Source organism: Tachypleus tridentatus, chromosome 1, assembly GCF_004210375.1.
Source record: "Tachypleus tridentatus isolate NWPU-2018 chromosome 1, ASM421037v1, whole genome shotgun sequence".
Classification (NCBI taxonomy): domain Eukaryota; kingdom Metazoa; phylum Arthropoda; class Merostomata; order Xiphosura; family Limulidae; genus Tachypleus; species Tachypleus tridentatus.
Genome location: NC_134825.1, coordinates 65,255,804 through 65,278,943, shown reverse-complemented (window position 1 = coordinate 65,278,943; position 23,140 = coordinate 65,255,804). Strand labels below are relative to the sequence as shown.

Here is a 23,140-nt window from a genome sequence, read left to right as displayed (position 1 = left end):
TTTTGTAACTAAGCACAAAGCTACACAATGGGCCCCTTGTAATGTGCCTATCTTGGGTATCTAAAATCCAACTTCTAACGTTATAATTCCGCAGACTTATCGTTGAGCCACTGGGGAACACTTTCTACAGAGGGTTTTTTTTTCACTCATTAGGACATTTTTATCACTCTTTTTACGTGCATTTCCGGAATGCACATTGTACAATCAGAACATACCTGCCCATAAGTAGAAGTCTCCAGCTGGTACAGCGGTAAGTCTACGGATTTACAACGCTAAAATCAGGGGTTCGATTCCCCTCGGTGTACACAGCAGATAGCCCGATGTGGCTTTGCTATACGAAAACAAACACACACATAACATAAATAGAATAATTAGAAGTCACTTGCTAAAGACAAAAAGAAACTTCGTTAGCAGGATATTAATAAAAATATTCATCCACCGAAACGAGTGTATGAATTAGTTAAATGAAAATAATTGAAATATGTTGATATTATCATATTTTAATTAATTGACATGCTGTGTGTATTAAAGGTTTTTCGGCTTCAATAATCCATACTGTATCAAAGATCCGCGTCTGTTACTTTTAAGATAGGCGTACCTAGAAGAGATTTATCTAAATACAGCAACTTTATTTCCTATTTTCACCTCACAGTGGCGCACATAAAGAGTTTGAATTTTATGAGAAAAATCTAGACTGTCCTTCCTCTGTAGATAGATATTTCGCAGTCTTTTCGAGAAAATGGATAAAACGTACAACATTTAAAAAAATATAAATAAATATACAACTGCTCGTTAAAAAGTTGGACCATAAAAAACATTTGATTGTAGTGTAAAGTAGAATAGGTACTTCTCTACTTCCTAAGAAACTATCCAAAAGTTTGCACAGTTGCCTGGGTATAAAAACACTGACCCCAAAAGGTGAGCCTATTCCATATGGAGGTAGGGTTCTTGGATTTGTTTGTTTGTTTTGGAATTTCGCACAAAGCTACTCGATGGCTATCTGTGCTAGCCGTCCCTAATTTAGCAGTGTAAGACTAGAGGGAAGGCAGCTAGTCATCACCACCCACCGCCAACTCTTGAGCTACTCTTTTACCAACGAAAAGTGGGATTGACCGTCACATTATAACGCCCCCACGGCTGGGACGGCGAGCATGTTTGGCGCGACTGGGGCGCGAACCCGCGACCCTCAGATTACGAAGCGCACGCCTTAACGCACTAGGCCAGGGTTCTTGGAACGTGCATATAACCAATAGTCAAAGAATATGCGCAAAATACTTGCTAAAAATCAAAATGATTTCGAACAGTCTTATTTTCAGAAGGACAACAAGAGTCGATCATTTTTTCGACCTGCCAAAGAAGAGCATGAGGGGAACCATGAACTTCAATACACTTTGTGATCGAGTCACAAACACACAACTCATGGATCACATTTATAATTACAGCCATATCAACTAATAATAATAATAAGCTACATCACTTCTTTATTTTTCTTAAATTCGAAGTCGTTTTTTGTTCAACAATGAGTTTATGAAAAGCATTTTAGTCTGATGGTATACATGTTACACAGACCAGAAGAGTGAGAAAGGGAGACTTGTAATTTAAAATACATTTAACTCGTTTTCATAACATACTTGCACATCATTTCTAGGAAATGTTTGGAAATTCGAAAAGGAAGTAACAAACATGGATCGATATCAAACAGAATCTACATGGCGTGACTTCTGAACAACAAATCTTTAACATACTCAACTGTTTCAAAGCACCTTTTCCATTTTTTTTATAGAATTTTTTAAATAGAAAAAGCGAAGCAACCAGTATTAGGCACGAAATCAAATCGTGAACGTTGTGCAAAACTACGTGACTTGTCAGTTGTATAATAATACTGTTGTAATAATACATACATGCCTTGCTAAGATTCCTTATAAGATAAAATTGTTGAATGTAAGCGAACTGAAACTTCACAAAAGGTAACGTCTATAACAGAGTATAAACATCATTGGTTATTTTTGTCTCTAAAATATCAAATAAATCATAAAAATAAAAGGTTAGTTACAGTTCAGGCAGAATTATAAACACCACTTTTCACGATTTTCAGCGATATATCGGTATGAAACTCGTATGTTTTTTTGTCATTAAGTGATTAAATCACAATTGTACGAAAGGAAAGATTCTGAATACAGCAAACAAAGGTAAATTATTTGCTGTCAGTCTTCTTGTCATATATATTATTTCGTCACAGACAGACATACAAAATAATTATTGGCGTGGAATGAACTCTACAAATAAAACAATTAACTGTACTTCGAACACAGTTTTATTATTATGGAAGCTGTTAAAAACGCCCCTTATCTGTTTAGTAACATGAATGAATACATCTGATCCAAAATAAACTCCACCCAAACATTCCAAAAATATCAAGTCACAATGGAATCTCGTTGTTCTGGGCTCTTACATTGCTTGAGAAAATGGCAGGTATTGTTATATCTTGGAGGGTCTGTTTATCATGCGTTATATGCTAAATAATCAAAAGAAAAATAAACTTTACATTTAGTGTTGGTTAATTTTAATTTTTTTTGTTCGCATAGACAGAAACAACGAATGCAGAACAAATTATTAATCAAAACCAGCACTCAAACGTTGAAATATCTAATATGACATGGTACTAAGGCACTTGACTGGTAATCTGCATTCGGTGAGTTCGAATCTCGTCACCGAAAATGCTCGTTCTTTTAGTCGTAAGGGCATTATGATATTACGATCGATCCCATTGGTGGCAGGTAATGTTGACTAGCTTCGTTCCTTCTAATCTGTCCACCGCTGGTACAACGGTAACACTTCGATTCCCCTTGGTGGACACAGCAATTGCCTGATGTGGCTTTGCTATAAGAAAAACACATACACATATCCTTCTAATTTATGACTTCTAAATTACTTGATGAGCTTTGCGCTAAATTTAACAAACAAACAAACAAACAATGCAGCTCGAGATTTCTATCGCAAACCACAAATAAAGGAAGAGTTACACATGAAAACAGTATATCAATTCAGTCTTCGAAACACGGGTTGTAAATATCATAAACCTTTTTATTTTGTAACTGAAACAGGTAAAAGTTGCATACAGTAGTACAAAGGGTATCAGAAAGTATCAAGCTACAGAAAGCTATAGTTTACCATGACAGATGTTTAACTTTATAAAAAAAAATACCATAAATCATAATAAGAGCTTTGATAAGTTTGGTTTGGTTTGAATTTCGCGCAAAGCTACACGAGTGCTATCTGCGTTAGCCGTCCCTAATTTAGCAGTGAAAGACTAGAGGGAAAGCAGCTAGTCATCACCACCCACCGCAAACTCTGAGCTACTCTTTTACCAACGACTAGTGGGATTGACCATAACATTATAACGTAATGGGGATTCGAATTGCGACCCTTAGGTGACGAGTAAAACATCGTAACCACCTCGCCATGCCAGGTCTACACGTTTGTATTTAAAGCGAATAAGAAATATGCTTTCATTACATTATACTATAAAACTGATTTTTATAAACTGTTCACTTCTAACAGACAACGAGATATTTCAATGGCAAAATCATTCTTATTTTTGTTGCTTTTAACTAAGACAAATTGGTTTGATTTGTTTTGAATTTCGCGCAAAGCTACACAAGGGCTATCTGCGCTAGCCGTGTAAAACTAGAGGGAAGGCAAATAGTCATCACGGCCCACCGCCAACTCTTGGGTTACTCTTTTACCAAAGAATAGTGGGATTGACCGTAACATTATAATGCCCCCATGACACAAAGGGTAAGCATGTCTGGTGTGACGGGAATTCAAATCTCCGAGCCTTAGATTACGAGTCGAGTGCCTTAACTACTTGCCCATGCCAACAGTAAATCCATAAATTGCATTACAAATATTGGTAATCTTCTATTCATATCTTATTGTTACAATACCATTAAACATAAAAAAAGCAAGCAAAATGATATTTAGACAAAAAATAACAACTAGGTTGTAACCTAGTAATTGTACATCTCATACAAACTCCTTTCAGGTACTTACCCACATTCCAAGTTTATATTCAGTATCTTGTGTTTTTCAATTGTACATTGGTGAGAAAAGACACACACGTGTCGTTTGTTGATATTTATCTATAGTTGTTAATACTCCTAAGGTGAGGTCTTCTATATTCTCACTAGTCAAACATAAAAATAATTAAAGTCAGTTTTGTAATTACACAAAGATATAAGGATGCAGACGAACATACGTAAACAATAAGCAATCTGTACTACGTTCTTTCTTTAATATTATTTTCATTAATAGTAATGGCCAGAAATCTATAATTTTATTTTTTTCCAAATGTAATATTATATACACTTTTTCATTATGCGGATTAGTTTACATTATTAGCTTAGCTGGTTGAGGACTAACATAACTCTCATAAACTGATCGAATTTTGTGAGATATATACAATTAAAAGTGAAAGCACCCAACTGAAAAACAGTGCATTCTAACCTGATCTATACAGGTATCTTGCCTTGATAAGAATTTAATATTAATTACGATCAAACTAGCGTTCCATTCAAATGTAAAACTGTAATTTATACAAAGTAATTTACCCTCTTAACTCCACATACTAGTAACCACTATTACAACTTAACACAGTAGAATAATTTTTCCAAGCCAAATAAATATATTTTTGAAGCCTCGCACATAAAATTATTATTTCACCAAATAATAAAGAAAATATAACAGATGTATATCTTTAGTTCTTTAGTGTCAGTAAAATATATTTCTACTGTTTTAATGTATTTGTAGAACTGCAACGCAATCTATTTATCGATAATTACATTATGTAACAAAAGTTTTACTTTTTCTTGTTCCTGGGCAGAAAGTGTTATTTCCCAATTGCTTATCCATAAAGTAAATGGAAAAGACCTATTTTTCTCTTCAAACTTTGCTTTTGTGACCTGGGAGCGTATAATGAAAACATGATGGAAGACTATATTTGGGGGCTGATATGTGAAAGTGATTTACATTACTGTCGCAAATCTCGAAAAACTACTCACTTCAAAACATTTTTGTATAACTTCAGTATAAATGCATGTAAATCTTGATTCATATGTTGTTTTATTAAGATCTTATGTAAATGAAAATGTGCAAATTTGTCCGTTTTTACATAGAAAACAGGTCAATTTCTAAATTTCATTATCCATGTCACAAAAGCAAAGTCTGAAGGGTATAATGGCCATTTTGTGTGCCTTTACAACACAAGCAGTTAAGAAATAACACATACTATCCAGGAACAAAAATTTACATAGTGTTATCAGCCAATGAATAGTTAATGACCTACAGAAACGTAGATTCAAATGACAAGGACCATCTTCCGCTATACATGAACTTCGTTTTATATGTGATACCAAATCCAACTGTCCAAACACCTAATTCTGTGTTGTTCTAATCAGGGTTTCTCTCGTAAAAAATACTTACTTTTCTCATTTTCAGATTTTGTTTATTTCGAATATTTGCACAAACTATTATAGTGAAACATTGTTGGTAAATGTACTAAAAAACAACTTCGATTCTTTCATTTCTTTTATTTATTATATATTTAGTTGACTAAACCAAACCCCTTAATTTTTAACGGATAGACCAGAGAAAGAAAAGCTTTCCAACAACACTCACCACCTACTCTTAGGCTACTCTAATCGATTAGTGGTATTTGACTGTCACTCTTATATCGCATCTATACTCGTAAAGTGCGCAGCGTGATTTTGCGGTAGCGGAACGCAAACCATGAACCTTCAACTTCACACTAACTACAGTTCATTATCTGGCCACAGATGTTTAAGTTGTTATTTTATAATTGAAATGTTTTTACTTCGTAAACCTTAGGGAAAAAACAAACTAATTTGAACAATATTTAAACCAGCAGCGTTCAACCAATATGCATATATTTTGTTAGAGAATACAAAACTGGTTGAATTTTGAAAAGCGTGGGATAAAAAAAATGAAAAATATCAACTGCCAAATTTATGATAGCCTATTATAAATATATGTTTCAGTCATGCAAAACCTAATATCACTGAACATCGTCTAATACGGTATAGCTTATACTAATGCTGGTGTAAATAACTGTAAATAATATCCATTATTTCTAAAAATTGTAAGCTTTAAACATTCTTATCCTTTCATGAAGCACTATAAACATTTTCCTGTATATCTATTTTGCGGGACATCCATAAAAATTAGTCTGTGCCCGCCATTGAAAAAAATAACAACAGATTCACCTGACATAACGCACGTGTCCACAGTCACGCATCTGTAACGTGAAGCAACACTACCGATGTGACAAATGGTTGATTCGTTAACGTTCACGTACTGACTGCAACATGGGTTATGACGTTGGTAGTGAATGGGAACAGTGAAACTAATAATTGTGCACATAAAAAATTCACGATTACCTAGAAGCGAAGGGTATAAGAGACGTTTAGAATATTCAATAACGAACACAGAAAAACTTTCGTAAGTTGTACACAGCAAAATTTACCGTACACCGTACATAATTTCTTTCGTTATTCTACTTTCAAATAATAACACATTATCCTGAAAGTTGTTATCTGTACAGTTAAGAGAATGATTTTATCTGTTATCATTTAATGTTCACTATTTTAGTTAAACTGACTTATGTACAGTTCCACTTAAGAATGTTTTTAAATAAATTCTGTGTTAATTCACATTTCATTAATATAATATGAGAATTCCGAAACAACAACAATTTACCCTATTCAAAATAACCTTCAGATGCGTGTTTATCCATGTGCTTGTGGTGTGACGATTTAAGAAAAAAAAAACAGATCTAACATTTTAGTTTAAATAGCAAACACTAACCAATATCTAATACAGGGTGTTCAGAAAGTCACTGTGCAGTTTTGTAATCATATTTTATTCGGTATATTTCAAGCCAGCAACTGTAGTGGTGTTTAGAAACAAAATAAGAAGGACCGAGGTCTGTATTGATGTCAACGGAGGTCACTTTCAACATTGTTTATAATTGTTATTCTTATTTACCTCCTGTATTCTATATTGAAACATGTCTGTTAATAAATATATAAGTGCACAGTGACTTTCAGAACACCCTGTATTAATGTTAATCATGGTGAAACTAGTAGAATACTGAAACTTATTTGATTTGTTCTTTCTTTAAATTGTTAAATGTCAGTTTCACTAAACACCTAGAAATAACCTGGTACTAAGTTTGTGTTCAATCCTTTCAAAAAAGTATGGATTAACTGCATGGCTAGTGTTAGATCATTTCTAGCTTTTAATCATCTTAAATCTAGCTATAATAGGAAGCTTTAAAATAATACTGAATGTACGGTTCTAGTGTTAAAACGCGAGATACTGGTATTATAACTTATTTAACACTCCAACGCCAGGCTCACTGTCCAGTGTTCTCTATATCCCTACAATCCCTGAATTTCCTATAGAAACGACAATCTATTTCAATATTTTTCATGCTGATTTTATAATTTTCTCTTTTATTGCTTACATGCGTTAAGCGAGATCATTTCTTATTCTGTGTTATCCAGTTTCCACAATAAAAACATTGGAGAATATCAAGTGCTCTTTTGACTTGTTATACATGAAAAAATACAAAAACCTAAACACGAACAGAAAGGTAAAAAGTGACGGATAAACCGAAGACAGAGTATGATCTTCGAGAGCAAAAGCAGAAGCGCAATGCTAATCACAAATCTGTTTCAGACTTGAGAGTTGTTTTCACCCTACCGGAAGCTGGACAGTCCCGAACACGTACTAGAAAAGAGTAGGTAGTGTAGACAAGCTACAGAAATGCGCTAAATAAGTCTATTAATTGAGGACTATTATTGTATAAACGATAAAGACGTTAGTTCTGAGACTAGAATAACAACCTTATATATTTATTTCGTAGAAACTTTGCATCTCTCACAGCACTGAAATAATTGCAAGTACTTTGACACTCAATACTGAGTTTTGTAACGTTGTAGTATACACAACATACTAGTGTGTGATTGTAACGTTAGGTTATACTTGCTATTCTTTATGACTATTGTGCAAGTTCCTAGCATCAAACATAATAATGATAGATTAGCAGCACTTCATTGGTTTACAATATTCATAAATACAACAAATGCAGTAATATAAATTTATGTTTTACTTTGGCTAGAATAATGATCTACATTACATCATGCACTATATTGTAACAAGTGCTGCTCTCATTGGTAGATATTTGTAATCATTGTAAATCATCTTAAATGTTCTGTAGTTACCACTACAAATTTCTGTAAGTAAAAAAAGAAAAACTTTTATAAACAAAAAGTAAATGTACAGATGGATAATATTAATCTTTCAAAAACATTCCAAATAAAATAGTAAAAATGGCATTTGCATCATCTCTGTGTAGTCAAATAATAGATATAATGAGAATACATTAACAAATTCACATTAAACAAACATATTTTTTCACTTGAGAGTATGATGAACTAATCATGATTGAGAAGAGCTTTACCTGGAATAAAATGATTAAGAACACACACCCCACAGATCATCACAAACTGTATTACAGATTAAGTCCAACAACATTAGCTCTTAAACAAGTGAGCAACAAAATCACAGTAACAACAAAATTATGGGTCTGATCAAAGACATGAGAGGTGGAGACCAGCCACTACTCGCATAACATGACGTCACAAGTGTAAGATAATCATCAAATTTGTTGCATCACACACCTCTGTAATCTCCTCCAGTGGGATTCACCATTGTTCCACTTCACGTATATTGAAAACTACAAGATACATTCTAATGTTTGATGGAAAGTACTTATGTTAATGAAATTAAGAAGATCAGAAAAGCCCATCACAACAAAAGCAGTTCACACCTTCAACACATACAGACATTACGAAAATGTTCTGATATGACCATACATACAAGTGATAATTCTGCAATATTCTCTCAAGGTGCTCACTATCCAACTATAAATTAATAAAGTATTCTCTTCCTTTATTTGTACAGTTTGCTATAATAAGAGCTAACCAAAAAGTAACTGACTAAACATTGGATACATACAAGGAATCAATGCTTACAAAACTTCAAACCTTATATAGAGATTGGCAAGAATAAATTATTATGCTAGCTATAGTCTACAGTCTAGAAAGTATTAATACTGTTATTAAAGTTTGATCACAGTAACATTAATTTATCAATGAGTTTCAAACTAGATATTAAATGCATAAATTTATTGATGAAACTTTTTTTAATTTGTAATACAGACTGAAATTGCAACTAAAAATAAAGATTTCTCCAAGCCTTGGCTGTGGTTTCACTAGATGGTAGATAGGGAAAGTGGGAACCTTGTTAATCCATTCATGTTCATCACTAATTAGATGGCAAGGCACTTGACTACTTTAAGAGAGTCATAGTTACTCATGCTGTTTACCTGCGCTTGGTTGAATTTCTTCACTTTGACATTCAGAGCACTGGGCAGAAATCAAGAAAACACACATCTAAGCATGTGATCTATACTTTTGACTCCAGTACAATGTTTCTTTACACCTGTGTACACATGGTCAAACTATGTAATCCACAACCTTCCACATACTGCTGTTCAACACCTCATGTCAAAGTTATCAACTATTCATTTTTACCCTACACCACTGATTTGCCAAAAGTTTGCGCTAGAAAAGAGTAAATACAGGATACAATATAAAGAGATACTAAACAAACTAGAGATATGTATTTCAAAGTTAATGGAAATGCAATATGCAAACTGTACAATGGACAAAAGTATTCTTATTCTCCACATGAACATTACCTTACACTCCATCACTTCTCAGTTTAAATCAGACTGACATTGTTAATTCACATATTTACAATACTGTGCAAAGGTGTTGGGAAAAAGGCAAAAATTAGATTTCAGACTACTTTCAAACAACAGTGGAAGGTAAAATAAAGTAGAAATATCAAAATTTCATTACTCTTCATATTTAGTACAACAGAAACTCAGTGGAAGTGTTTGAGTTCAGCAAACAGTTAATATTTTTTTTGTGTCTCTTTTGTTTTAATAACTGCAGATGATCTACAAGGTATTGTTGCAACATATTTAACCACAGTGTCCTTTGGAATTTTACTCCAAATGTCTGTAATACACCCCTCATAAGGTTTCTTTGGAAGATTCTTTTGATTTGTAAAGTTTTTGTTCTGTCAAATCTCAGGTCTGCTGCATTAGGTTGAGATTAGAGCTCTATGCGGGTTACTGCATCATTTGATTAACTCCAGCAGCATTTTTATTAACTAAGTAATACCTGCATAGGTTGTATGAATGTTTGGAGTCATCATTTTCTTGGTAGTAGAATCCTTTACCAATAATATGCAAACCACTGAGTATACCATGACAGATCAGAATCTGATGGTCCATTATTCAATCTATTTTGTAGATATCTCTTATCACCTCAGCAGAAGAGCACCTCCAAACCATCACACTACCTTCTCCACCTTCTTAACAGGTAATGCTTTTATATCAGATGCACAACATTTATTTTTTGTTGGTTTTTTTGTTCATGTTCACTTCTCCTTTGTATTGCAATATTAAATAGTTTAATTTTCTATGTTCTATGAGTATTTACCAACAGTCAGTTCTTACATGATTAGTAGAAATCTAAGATGTCTTGTTTTTATATTTATCAGTTGACACTTAATCTAATAACCCATTCAAGAGGAATTCTGGTTTTGAAAATGTATACAAAAATTATTGCATTATGATAACAAAAGTGTGAACAACTTTACATGTAACATAAATGTACACACAGGTCATAAATAGTTAACAAAATATTCTAGTTTAAATGTTGTCTGTATAACATACCTTGACAGATGTTATCTTTGGCTCAAAACACGTCCTCTGGTTTGATAAATACTAAATATATTGCTCTTACACTATTTGATACAATTAACTTATTTCTGAGAAGCACAATATTAAAAATCACTTGTATGTTTACTTTTGGCTTTTTCTATATATTTTTTCTAATAATTTTAGGTTAATGCAACTTCAGCATATTACAAGAATTTAAAAATCAACTACATAAAGTTCCACAAATAATAACATTTATAAAAGTAAATCAATCAATAGTTCATTTTACGGTTAGTAAATAACCTGTCACAATGTAAACAGAAAGAGATATTTATTACTTTAGCAATTAAGACAGATGATACAGGCTATTATAAAACCTGTAGTGTTCTTTTTTAAAAAATTCCTACATAAATTAGCATTTAAGAATAATAACAAAAAATAGCTGTTGGTTCATCTAGGCAGGTCCAACCACTAAAGTATAAAATACTAAAAATAAAAGGTAGTTCTTATCACTTAAATATTCATCAAGCCTTCCCTTAAACTCCCTTAAATTTACTGTTTCCATCACATTTGAAAGTCCTCTATTACAGAAACCAACTACCATATTAGAAAATTAAAACTGTCTGGGCTAAAGATGACTCTTATCTTTAAATATTTATGTTCCTTAGTTCTACCATTTCTCACTATTAAGTATAAAAAGACTAATGCATTGACATTATCAATTCCTTGAACAATCCCTAACTCTCCTTTTATAAAGTAAAAATACTTTCTGAGTTCTTAATTTGTTCTTCATGACAATTTTCTATCCCAGTATCTCTCCTGTGAGATACTTCCCCAACAACTGAATGTTATTCCTGAGGATGAGAGCCCAAAACTGAACACAATATTCCACATGTAGCCTACCCAACCACTCTTACTTAGACTTGTATTCAATAGTTTTGTAGTTACAATTTAAAATCATATTTTCTCTACCACTAGCAAAGGCACTCTGCTTGGATGGATTACAAGACTGATCAACCATGACACCAAGATCCCATAAAAAGTATAATTTAAATTAAGTAACTCACAAGCACTACCTTGCATTTGTTACAGTTAAAAGCCATTTAAATTTTTATTTCCCAGGATTTACCCCCAATGAAACTGTGTTGTTTGAACACATGATGATATAGATGGCATTTAAACTACAAATGTATGTGTCATATCTGACCCATCTTGATAAGCTCCAGCATTGGGCAAAAGACCACATTGAACATATAGCAGATATAGCGCTATTTACTTTCTTTCATAAATTCTTATATGCTTAAACTAAAAACACTCAAAAAACAAAAATTTAGAAAAAATATTATTACTAATATAATACTGCTAACAAATTGTTACATTTACAAAAAACCAATGCACTACCACAGTCTTTTACACTTTTTAAACTTACACTGAATTCCTTGGAGTTAAGTTGATTGCTGATATAATGAAATAATCAGTATTTTTACACCAGTGTATTAAATTCTGTTATTCTGCTCACAGTTATATCGAGTAATACCACTGTTATGAATTCAAGTAACAAATATAGTCTAGTACAATGCTAAGTTACAAAAAGAATGATGTTGGTAGGTCAATATTAATACTAGTATTGAAATATATATATATATATATATTTGAAACTTTTCAAAAGATAAGCATAAATTCAGATATTTGCAATGCCACTAAAACAAATTTTTTAAACATTTCAAGAATGATCAACAAAACTCTTATTTATTACTAAGAATAGCATAGTCGAGCAGAAATAGTTGCTTTTGCTTTCAAGATTCAGACACTTTTCTATGAAGTGTAATAGTTACGGTTTCTTATACTAGTAGTAGCACTAATTATTTTTCTGAGACCATTTCGAATAAAACAACAAAACTATAACATTAGCATTAACAATAACAGCAAACTTAGCCTAATTCACTACATAATTGGTGAAGTTACGTACACTGCATGTACACACTTAAAATTAAAGAGTTTATAATTATAAATTCCATATGTTCCAAAATTTTATACCATACGAAAACTCTTAAAAATGCTTGACACTGGTTCGACAACTGTATCAATTTTCTAAATACTAGTTCTTCTAAACTAATACCACTTAACTACAGCAGTAAAGTTATAAATAAATAAATTAATCTCTCTATCTATACTCATCAGTATAGATAAAATAATACAGAAGTTCTTTACTCACGTTGCCCTTATCAACAAAACTTGATATCATGCTACTATACAGATACTTGCCCCTCTCAGTAATGGTACAACGAATGTGAAAAATAAAATATTCTTCAAAAATAAATTTGTTTTGTTGTTTCTTTGTCAACTTTAATCTGTACAAATAATTGTTATAAATGTCACGTTAACATATGATATATAATAAAATGTAATTCCATAACATATATTGTTATTTTTTGTATATTTCACCAACAAAGTGGCAATAAAGAGTTCACAAAATAATTAGGTAAAAGTGTAATTTCTTCATTTTTTGAATATATATAAATATTACATTTTATGGTGTGCTTTACTAGTGTTTTTCTCTTTACTGTTATTACTCTAAATTAAATTTTAGTCACTGTAGCTGTGATAAGTGCTCGTAATTCGGACCATAAAGCTCTTTGGATACATAAAGGCTTTTCCATATTTTGATCGCTGTTCTTCATGTCACAGATTCCATCATTTGGTATGTTATTTCTATATTAAATGAAATAAAATATTAATTAAAACATAGGTCTTTGTATTTGTGTTGTTACTGTAGTAACACCGATTCTATGAATGGGTACAACTTCTTATGAAGTAAAAACTGAGACTGGGCAGATTTTGAATCGTGACTGTTTACTGGTCAAACACTTTAATCATAAAAGATGCCGTCTTTCAGTGTTGTAATCCTCGGTCGTCGCTACATTAGTTGTTAAGGGTAAAATTTAACAGAACTCTTGAAATATACCAATCATCTAAATAGTAAAAGTCAGACCTCGTTTATTTTCTTTTTGTTATTATTGTCGTTGTTGAAAATGCAATTTTCTGTGCTTTAGCTATAGAATTTTTTATTATTGTTATTTAATGGGTCACATTGTCCTGTAAAAGATTTGCGTTAGCGGTAATCAAAATAATTGGCAGGTGAGCATATCGTCTGATCTCAATTTACACTTATGGTATAATATGGTACATTTTCATTATATTTTATATTAAAATTTTGCTGCGAATGTTCCAACGCGTTCGCTATCAATGAGGGAACTAAAATGTAGTTTCCCAAGCAGTAAGGTTGTATTATCAGCTGTAATATTGAAAAAAATGTACAACATAACAAGTTACCTTTATTTCATTCTGGAGGTGCCCCTCGATGGCGCAGCGGCAAATCATGGTATAAGCTTATAGCGCTAAAAATAAAATTTAGACACCTCTAGTGAGCTGAAAACAGATAACTCGCTGTGTGATTTTGTGCTTAAAAACAAACAAACAAACAAAATATTTTCGAGACAGTATTTCAACATAAATTTCCTTCTGTTTGTATTGTATGAGTTAGTTTTATATATTTGGGAATTCATTCTGTTTATTTTGATAAAAGTCTTGGTCAATAACTTTCTTGTGCTCGAATTATTTAAGATATTTGATTCGTATGTCTGTCTTTGAAAAAAACTATAAAACATAAAAGTTATGAAGTTACACTTAAACCTTCCATTTTAATGCTAGCATTGATCTAGAAAGAAAAAAAGTTTATTTTAGAGAAAAGATAATTAACTACCTTTTGAAAGAAGTGTTAATAAAGCATTTCTTTGAGTGTGTGTGTGTCTATATATCATAAAATATGGTATCATCTTCCAAATCTGCATTCACTAGAAGCAAGTAGTAAATCAAATAAACAGTGTAGTTTCGTTTTTGTTATTTGTTTATTTTCATCAAATGATTACAAAGTGTTTCTCAAATTAATGAATTTGTTGTGTAAACACAAATGAACCTCATCCATCAAATGTACATATTCTACTGTTGCCAAGTCCATTAATTAACGACGATTAGATTTTGAAAATTTGTTATAATGTAAAATTCATCATTAACACTTTATCTAAACATACTCCAAAATACATAAAGAAAGTAAGGTATATTTTTTCCTTCCTATTATAAACTACACAAAGAAAAGTGGCCCGACGTGGCCAGGTAGTTAAGGCACTAGACTCGTAAGCTGAGGGTCGCGGGTCCGAATCCCCGTTACACCAAACATGTTCGCTCTTTCAGCCGTGGGGGGGGGGCGTATAATGTGACAGTCAAACCCACTATTCATTGGTTAAAGAGTAACCCAAGATTTGGCGGTGGGTGGTAGTGACTAGCTGCCTTCCCTCTAGTCTTACACTGCTAAATTACGGATGGCGAGCGCAGATAGCCCTCTTGTAGCTTTGCGCGAAGTTCAAAACAAACAAAACACCGAAAAGTTGTGATAAATAGCTAAGCATTAAGTATCATAGTACGTGAAGTTTAAAGGAAATGTTAAGAGACGAATAAATTTAACACAGACACTGAAGGAAGGGCTCGAATACAAATGTAAAACGTAGAATATTTATTTCACCATCATCCCATACATTTACACAGAAAACGTGCTGGAATCTTATATTGATTCATCAGCTTTCTGAATTCTTTTTTACTGCTAGAGATAAAAAGAGATAACATTGCGTTACAAGGAACAGTAAAATTTTGATAATATCGTACTCTTAAGTTAGGCTAAACTTCTAATTCGGTTTCTCACACTCCAAAGTCCCCTAGTGGAATAGCAGTAAGTCTACTGGTTTACAAAGCTAAAATCAGGGGTTCGATTCCCCTCAGCGGACACAGCAGATAACCTGATGGGGCTTTGCTATAAGAAAGTGCACAGACACACTCTAGATTACCTGTATAATAACTCATTTTTATTACGCATCCATTACTAAAGTATAATTCACAATTCAGGGGTAAAGATACTGGTCAAACGAGTATAACCTTAGTCTTAGAATGGTCAAAGCACATCTACAGCTATCTACATCCTGTTTACAAGAACGCTTAACTAAATACAGCAAAACTGCATTTAAAAAGTGGAAAATATGTTATTGGATACATCTGGATACACGTGTAATATGTTATTGGATACACCTGGACACATGTGTAATCTATTCTCGTTATGAAAAGATGAAATCTGAAGATTTTTCAACCATCACCACAATTTATGCTGAAGTCAAGCATATGCATAGTGCCAAACCATTAAAGTGTGAGATTCTCATAGCTTTCTCTCCATTGATTAAATATATATGACAGAAAGGCAGGATACCAACTTTTGTAGTTAAATGTTTCATATGAAAATCATTACAATAAACAGAATGTTTAAATGTTGTTTTTAAAAGACATATTTATTATTAGAGCTAATAGTTTCATCTATTAGACTAGCACCTTTACTCAAAACTAACAGCAGAGTAGGAAATATGTGTAATAACCTAAGTGACAAGTGATAAATTGAATTATAAGTTTGATTGCATATTTAGTTTTAGCATATATACAGTTTAACAATATTGTATTAATCAAAAGTTTCTTGTGATTTCGTCCCGACATAGCCGAGTGGATAGGGCCATTACACAATACATGCTCGCCATTTCAGCTGTGCGGGCGTTATATGTGACGGTCAGTTCCACTATTCGTTGGTAAAATAGTAGCTCAAGAGTTGGTGGTGGGTGGTGATAACTAGCTGCTTTCCTTCTAGTCTTATATTGCTAAATTAAGGACGGCTAGCGAAGATAGCCCTCGTGCAGCTTTGCGCGAAATTAAAAAAAGAACAAAATCACTGTTACACTAGGGAAGGCTAGTGCAGACTGCCGTTGTGTGTTTTTTCGCGAAATTCAAAACAAGCTACACGATTAGCGTGATTTAAAAAAATTAAAGTAAAAAAAACACGAATATATTTTAATATACAAACAACAATATAATTTATGGTAACTGTTATTACAAATAATGATTTATACACAAAAAATTTACAAACTCACAAACAATATTTAGTCTTTCATCAGATCTGGAACTGAGTATTTTATCGACGATCCAGGTCTCTAACGAGCAACTTAATTCTGAGTTAATATCGTTACACTTCTCTTGACGGGAAAGCTAGCTAGTTCTATCCTTGGTTGGCCTCACACGGTTTATAATCTCACTTCTTAGCAAGGAGGAAATTTAATGTCCTCGTACAAATACTAACCTCCGAAGTTTATTCACTGAAATGTGTAATGTTCGAAATTTATAAACGTTCCTGGTCATAAATCTAGTTTTTCGATTATTAAGCGTTTTTCACATTTATAGCTTCCGAGACTTATAGCATAGTGATTGTAGTACACTAACAATATTCCATTTATTGTTTCTTGGCGCATCGATTTTTAATCTTTAAGCGAAGTTCTAGAAAGTTTACTTGGCAACAATACTGCCAATCACCAGTGTTACATTACATACCTACCACATTGTTGAGTCCTACGCTCGAGATTCCTCCACAAATTCAGAGAACAAGCAGGACTTGCGCAATACACATTTAACGATATATGTTACATACGTTTCTAAATATATATTAAACTGAAACAAACACATTAATTAAAATAATATTAAATTCGTTACACCTATAAGTCATAGATACCGCCAAAAGTTGCATTATCTTGCAAAATATGTACAAAACGTATAAGCGTGTGTTTCTTGAACTTTGTGTTTGGATGAACCAAGGACAAGGTCTTATATAATAGTTTGCGAAGATGGAAGGGTGGGCTTCAACTTGATGGTGATGGAAGAGCCGACAGTCCTAGCCATAGCGCAAAATATGGTTCATATACTGTGAAGGAATTGTGCCTCAACACAAAGCCATCGAAATTCAGTTGGTGCAGGTGAATACTATAGATAACTTATGTGATTTAATGGTTTCAATCATAATGTATGGCAATACATTCATTTTTTTGTATATAATAGTTTGTTTAGCTTTCTCGTTGCAGAGCAATGAAATTGTATTTAGTATCAATGTGGTTTTGAAAATGTAAAGACGGTGAACAACTTTATCCGTTAAATAGTTAACAAAATATTCTAGGGAAATGTTGTCATAACATACCTATATGTCGCCATCACTATCATTGATCACCATCCTCAAATTGAGAAGTAAATCCGAGAAAATATATAATATACTCGCTGCTATTTTGATGTTTGGCATGTTGCAAAATTTTTCTAATAATTTTAGGTTAATGCAACTTCAGCATATTACAAGAATTTAAAATCAACTACATAAAGTTCCACAGATAATAACATTTATAAAAGTAAATCAATCAATAGTTCATTTTACGGTTAGTAAATAACCTGTCACAATGTAAACAGAAAGAGATATTTATTACTTTAGCAATTAAGACAGATGATACAGATTATAAAACCTATAGTGTTCTTTTAACATAAATTAGCATTTAAGAATAATAACAAAAAATAGCTGTTGGTTCATCTAGGCAGGTCCAACCACTAAAGTATAAAATACTAAAATAAAAGGTAGTTCTTATCACTTAAATATTCATCAAGCCTTCCTTAAACGTTTCCATCATTTGAAAGTCCTCTATTACAGAAACCAACTACCATATTAGAAAATTAAAACTGTCTGGGCTAAAATGACTTATCTTTAAATATTTATGTTCCTTAGTTCTACCATTTCTCACTATTAAGTATAAAAGACTAATGCATTGACATTATCAATTCTCTTACTTAGACTTGTATTCAATAGTTTTGTAGGTTGCATCTGAAAGGTCGAACGATTGGCAAAGGAGTAGAACTGTTCAGATCTGACTGACTGAATTAAAGGTATATCCAATCACTTTTACTAGTGCGTAAATTCAATTAATGGTTAGATCCACTTGGCTGATGCAAATAGATATTTCTAAGTAATCATATCCAGAATAAACACAAGGGCTTTGGAGAACTTTTTCCACGACACGAGCACGAGTTTAAACCTTTAACAACCAAAAAGTACCTTAAAACAAATGTGTATGATTCTTGCCGTCTATCTTTACTGTATTATTTTAAAAAGTTAAATGTCTTAATGGTAATGGATAGGCACCATTGGAGAAAAAACAACAAACAAATCCATACTGTTTCTCAAAGTAGGAAAATTAGTTCCAAGGTATTCGGAAAAAAGATATATGTATATAATTTGTTTTTTTTTTCAGAAACAAAAGTCTGTGAGAAACTTATCGACCTTATTGCAAAGAAAAGAATGGTCAAAGGTGTAAAGTTTGTTTATTTATATGTAAACACGCTGAGTTCTGTGAAACAGACTTCCAGTGTGGAGGCTTTTTACAGCCTTACCACACAGTTCGCCCCAGAGAGTGTACACTTTTTGTTAAATGGCATACTCACATGGTGAGTTATTCTTCAAATTAGGAATTTTATCAAAACTATTTCATATTAATGAAAATACGTAATTACGTAACAAATAAGAATCTCTTAACGTAAAGAAACTGTGAAGATCGCGATCTTTAACAAACTAGCGTGTGCCTTGCTGCGCTTCATTACAGTGAGAAAGCAGATAGTCAATTTGGAGTCTCAACCAGTATTCATTATTTGTTTCCCTAGATGGAAGAAAGGAGGAAACAGTTTTCAAGCCAAAAACGTTAATTCATTATTCAGTAAGGACATTGAGATTGAGTCATTTTTGTCTGCACTAACATAGAAGTTTCAATATACTTATTACTATTACAAGGGGAAAACGGTGTCCGGCATAGCCAGGTGGGTTAAGGCGTTCGACTCGTAACCTGAGAGTCTTGGATTCGAATCCCTGTCGCACCAAACATACTCGCCCTTTCAGCCGTGGGGGGAGGAGGGTTATAATATTACGGTCAATCCCACTACTCGTTGGTAAAAAAGTAGCCTAAGAGTTGGCGGTGAGTGGTGATGACTAGTTGCCTAGCCTCTAGTCTTACTTTACTTAATTAGGAACGGCTAGCGCAGATAGCCTTCGTGTAGCTTTGCGCAAAATTCAAAAACAAACAAACAAGGGGAAAAAAGCAAATTATGAGAAAAACTACATCATAGATACACTAATATAATTCAATGCAATTTTGTTACTTTTTTTACATGTTAAACTCTTCCTATAAACTATGTTGATTTGTTGATGAAAACTCTACTAAACGAGGTAACGGTAGATGCCCAAAATTTCTGGGAATCCTGGGACCAAGATGGGTTCTTTGTTCCATTGGCACTTTGGTCCCAATACCAGCGGCCAAAAAATCAGAGGCACTCATGCAACATATTCGTAGATTTTCAAAATCCAATGAATGAACTCTTTTGTATTATGAGCCAAATAACTGTCAGAATGTCTGATAAATGGTACAATTTGTAGTAAGATATTTTGCTAAAAATTTACTATTCTTGAAAGACAATTATGTTTGAAAATGCCACTAGATAGTACTTATAAATGTCAAGAACAAATTTTTGCTTTTCTAATAAAACATGCTATTTAGTTACCAAGAAATGCACATGTACATACCTATAAAACCAGAGGGATACTGAACGGATACGGCATGGCCTAGCGCGTAAGGCGTGCGACTCGTAATCCGAGGGTCGCGGGTTCGCGCCCCCGTCGCGCTAAACATGCTCGCCCTCCCAGCCGTGGGGGTGTATAATGTGACGGTCAATCCCACTATTCGTTGGTAAAAGAGTAGCCCAAGAGTTGGCGGTGGGTGGTGATGACTAGCTGCCTTCCCTCTAGTCTTACACTGCTAAATTAGGGACGGCTAGCACAGATAGCCCTCGAGTAGCTTTGTGCGAAATTCCAAAACAAACAAACAAACTGAACGGATAAAGCCCTCTTTCCACACATTGATACTAAATACACTAAACATGCTTGCCCTTTCAGCCGTACGGGCGTTATAATGTGTCCGTCAATCCCACTATTCGTTGGTAAAAGAATAACCCAAGAATTGGTGGTGGGTGGTGATGACTAGCTGCCTTACACTGTTAAATTGAGGACTGCTAGCGCAGATAGCCTTCGTGTAGCTTTGCGCGAAATTCGAAACTAATATCTTTTGCTAAGTACTCCAGCACTCTCGCACCAGGTGTCTATGACCTGTGTATCTGTATAACATCCAAAAATAATATTTTTTATGTTAGTATCATTAAATTATCTCTAATTGAAATATTTTTATTCTGCGTTTTTAAAGTTTATTTAACGTTTGAAGCATTACTACTCGTTAAAAATGTTTAATCCCACAGAGTACTTGAGTTATATGTTTTGTTATTTAATTGTTCAAACAAAATTTCTTACTGTTATTTAACTTTAAACTATGGAAGTTACATATGATAAAAATCTTATAATATGTGATGCTCGAAAGAAAGAAAGAAAGAAAAAAGAAAATCAAAGAGTGTGATGGGGGTCATGGTTTGATTTTGTATCTTTTGTTATAAGCTCGGCATACCAATCTGAGGGGCGTATGTTCGAATCCCCGTTCCATCAAACCCACTAACCCTTTCAGCCGTGGAGGCATTATAAAGTTATGTTCAATCCCACTATTTGTTGATAAAAAAGTTGGTCGTGGGTGATGGTGACTAGCGGCCTTCCCTCTAGTTTTTTTACTGTTAAATTAGGGACGGCTAACGCAGACATATCTCATATAATTTAGCGCGAAGTTAAAACAAACAAACAAAAACCTTTTATATGAAGCTAATATTGGATAAACTAGGTTGTCGACTATTAGATGTGTGTAGTATTCAAACGAAAGGAAATTAGAATTATTAATAAAAACAAACCACGATGAAGCGTCATTCTCTATCCTTTTCGTGAAATATGGTGTATTGAATGTCTTCTACAGAATCTATAAATAGTTGAGATGTGATCATTGCGGACTCAAACACATATCTTGTATTTTCTAAAAGGAATAATGTCATTGTATCGTGTTTTATATAGGTTTATATAACCAGTTTTACAGCGTCATAGTTGTTTAAAACAGATTCTTCACACACTCACCCACAAGTAATAGGACTCAAGCAGTTTTTAAGAGCGATTTAAATTTAAAGTGAGTGCTCATAACACCGACGGCAAGCACCACTTCTGTACTTTTGGCCAATTATAGAAAATTCCTTTTGAAGTGAGGTGATAAAAAATTGTTCGGGCATTAATAGGCTTATTGATCTGAAATCAATAGTAATTTGAAAAGTTCTTGAAAGTCTCATAACGATGCTTTACAAAGTCATTTAACAATGTAAAATTTTGTAAAATAGTAAAGATGGTTTTACTAGAGAAAAATCTCGTTCTACTAATATTTTGATATTCTTTGAACAGGTTACTGCTTATGTAAATGGGGCCTGGCATGGCCAAGCGCGTAAGGCGTGCGACTCGTAATCCGAGGGTCGCGGGTTCGCGCCCGCATCGCGCTAAACATGCTCGCCCTCCCAGCCGTGGGGGTGTATAATGTGACGGTCAATCCCACTATTCGTTGGTAAAAGAGTAGCCCAAGAGTTGGCGGTGGGTGGTGATGACTAGCTGCCTTCCCTCTAGTCTTACACTGCTAAATTAGGGACGGCTAGCACAGATAGCCCTCGAGTAGCTTTGTGCGAAATTCCAAAACAAACAAACAAACAAAGCTTATGTAAATAAAGGTAAGCGTGCGGATTTAGTGCGTCTGGATTTTCACAAAGCATCTGACAACGTGCCACAAAAAAAGGCTAATTAAATCTTGAGCTGTTATTTGAGGACTAACTGTTAGCCATTTTAAATTTAGAAATGACAAATTAGATCAATGACTTGTTAAAAATGATTTGAATAAGTAGGGGGTTAAGTTGAATCATTAGAAAAAAATGTCTGAGTGTAAAAAAACAAAACAAAAACCAACTGTGACAGGAATCTTGTTTGAAGGAAGACAAAACAAAGTGACATTTACCTGCTCTTCCCACTAGGGGTGTTCGAAAACCTTTTTTTACAGTCCATCCTGTGAGAGAAAACATTTAACTACAGTGACTATAATTATAATTGCGTTTAGAATTGCTGACAGGAAGTTTTAGAGAGAAAGTTGTGAAGGTCTTTTTCACTTTTTTTCTTCTTCCAGTGGTTGTTGTTGATATGCAAAGATGTTTCTGTCGCTGATGTGTAAAGATGTGACAGATCCAAATAATGAAACATGCATTAGAAGTATTAAATTTAAATTGACTATTGATAAGACAGTGGGATTACTCTAATATTAATTTCAGAATTTTTTAGCCATTTTGAATTTAGTAATTAATTTAATTTTTCAAAGA

The 23,140-nt window shown here is 33.3% G+C and overlaps 1 protein-coding gene across 10 annotated transcripts in view; it reads right to left on the bottom strand.

Moving 5' to 3' along the window:
* The window catches only part of LOC143250628 (uncharacterized), a 113,687-nt gene extending 99,390 nt beyond the window's left edge, over nucleotides 1–14,297 (bottom strand). For 3 of the 10 annotated variants that reach the window (XR_013028286.1, XM_076501484.1, XM_076501522.1), the window contains exons 1-2: nucleotides 13,092–13,156; nucleotides 4,054–4,186 (exon numbers count right to left, since the gene is read on the bottom strand). The gene's annotated coding sequence lies outside the window, so the exon portion shown is untranslated. The other 7 variants (XM_076501515.1, XM_076501494.1, XM_076501542.1 and 4 more) reach the window with 6 other exon arrangements.
* Between the last annotated feature and the right edge of the window lie 8,843 nt (nucleotides 14,298–23,140).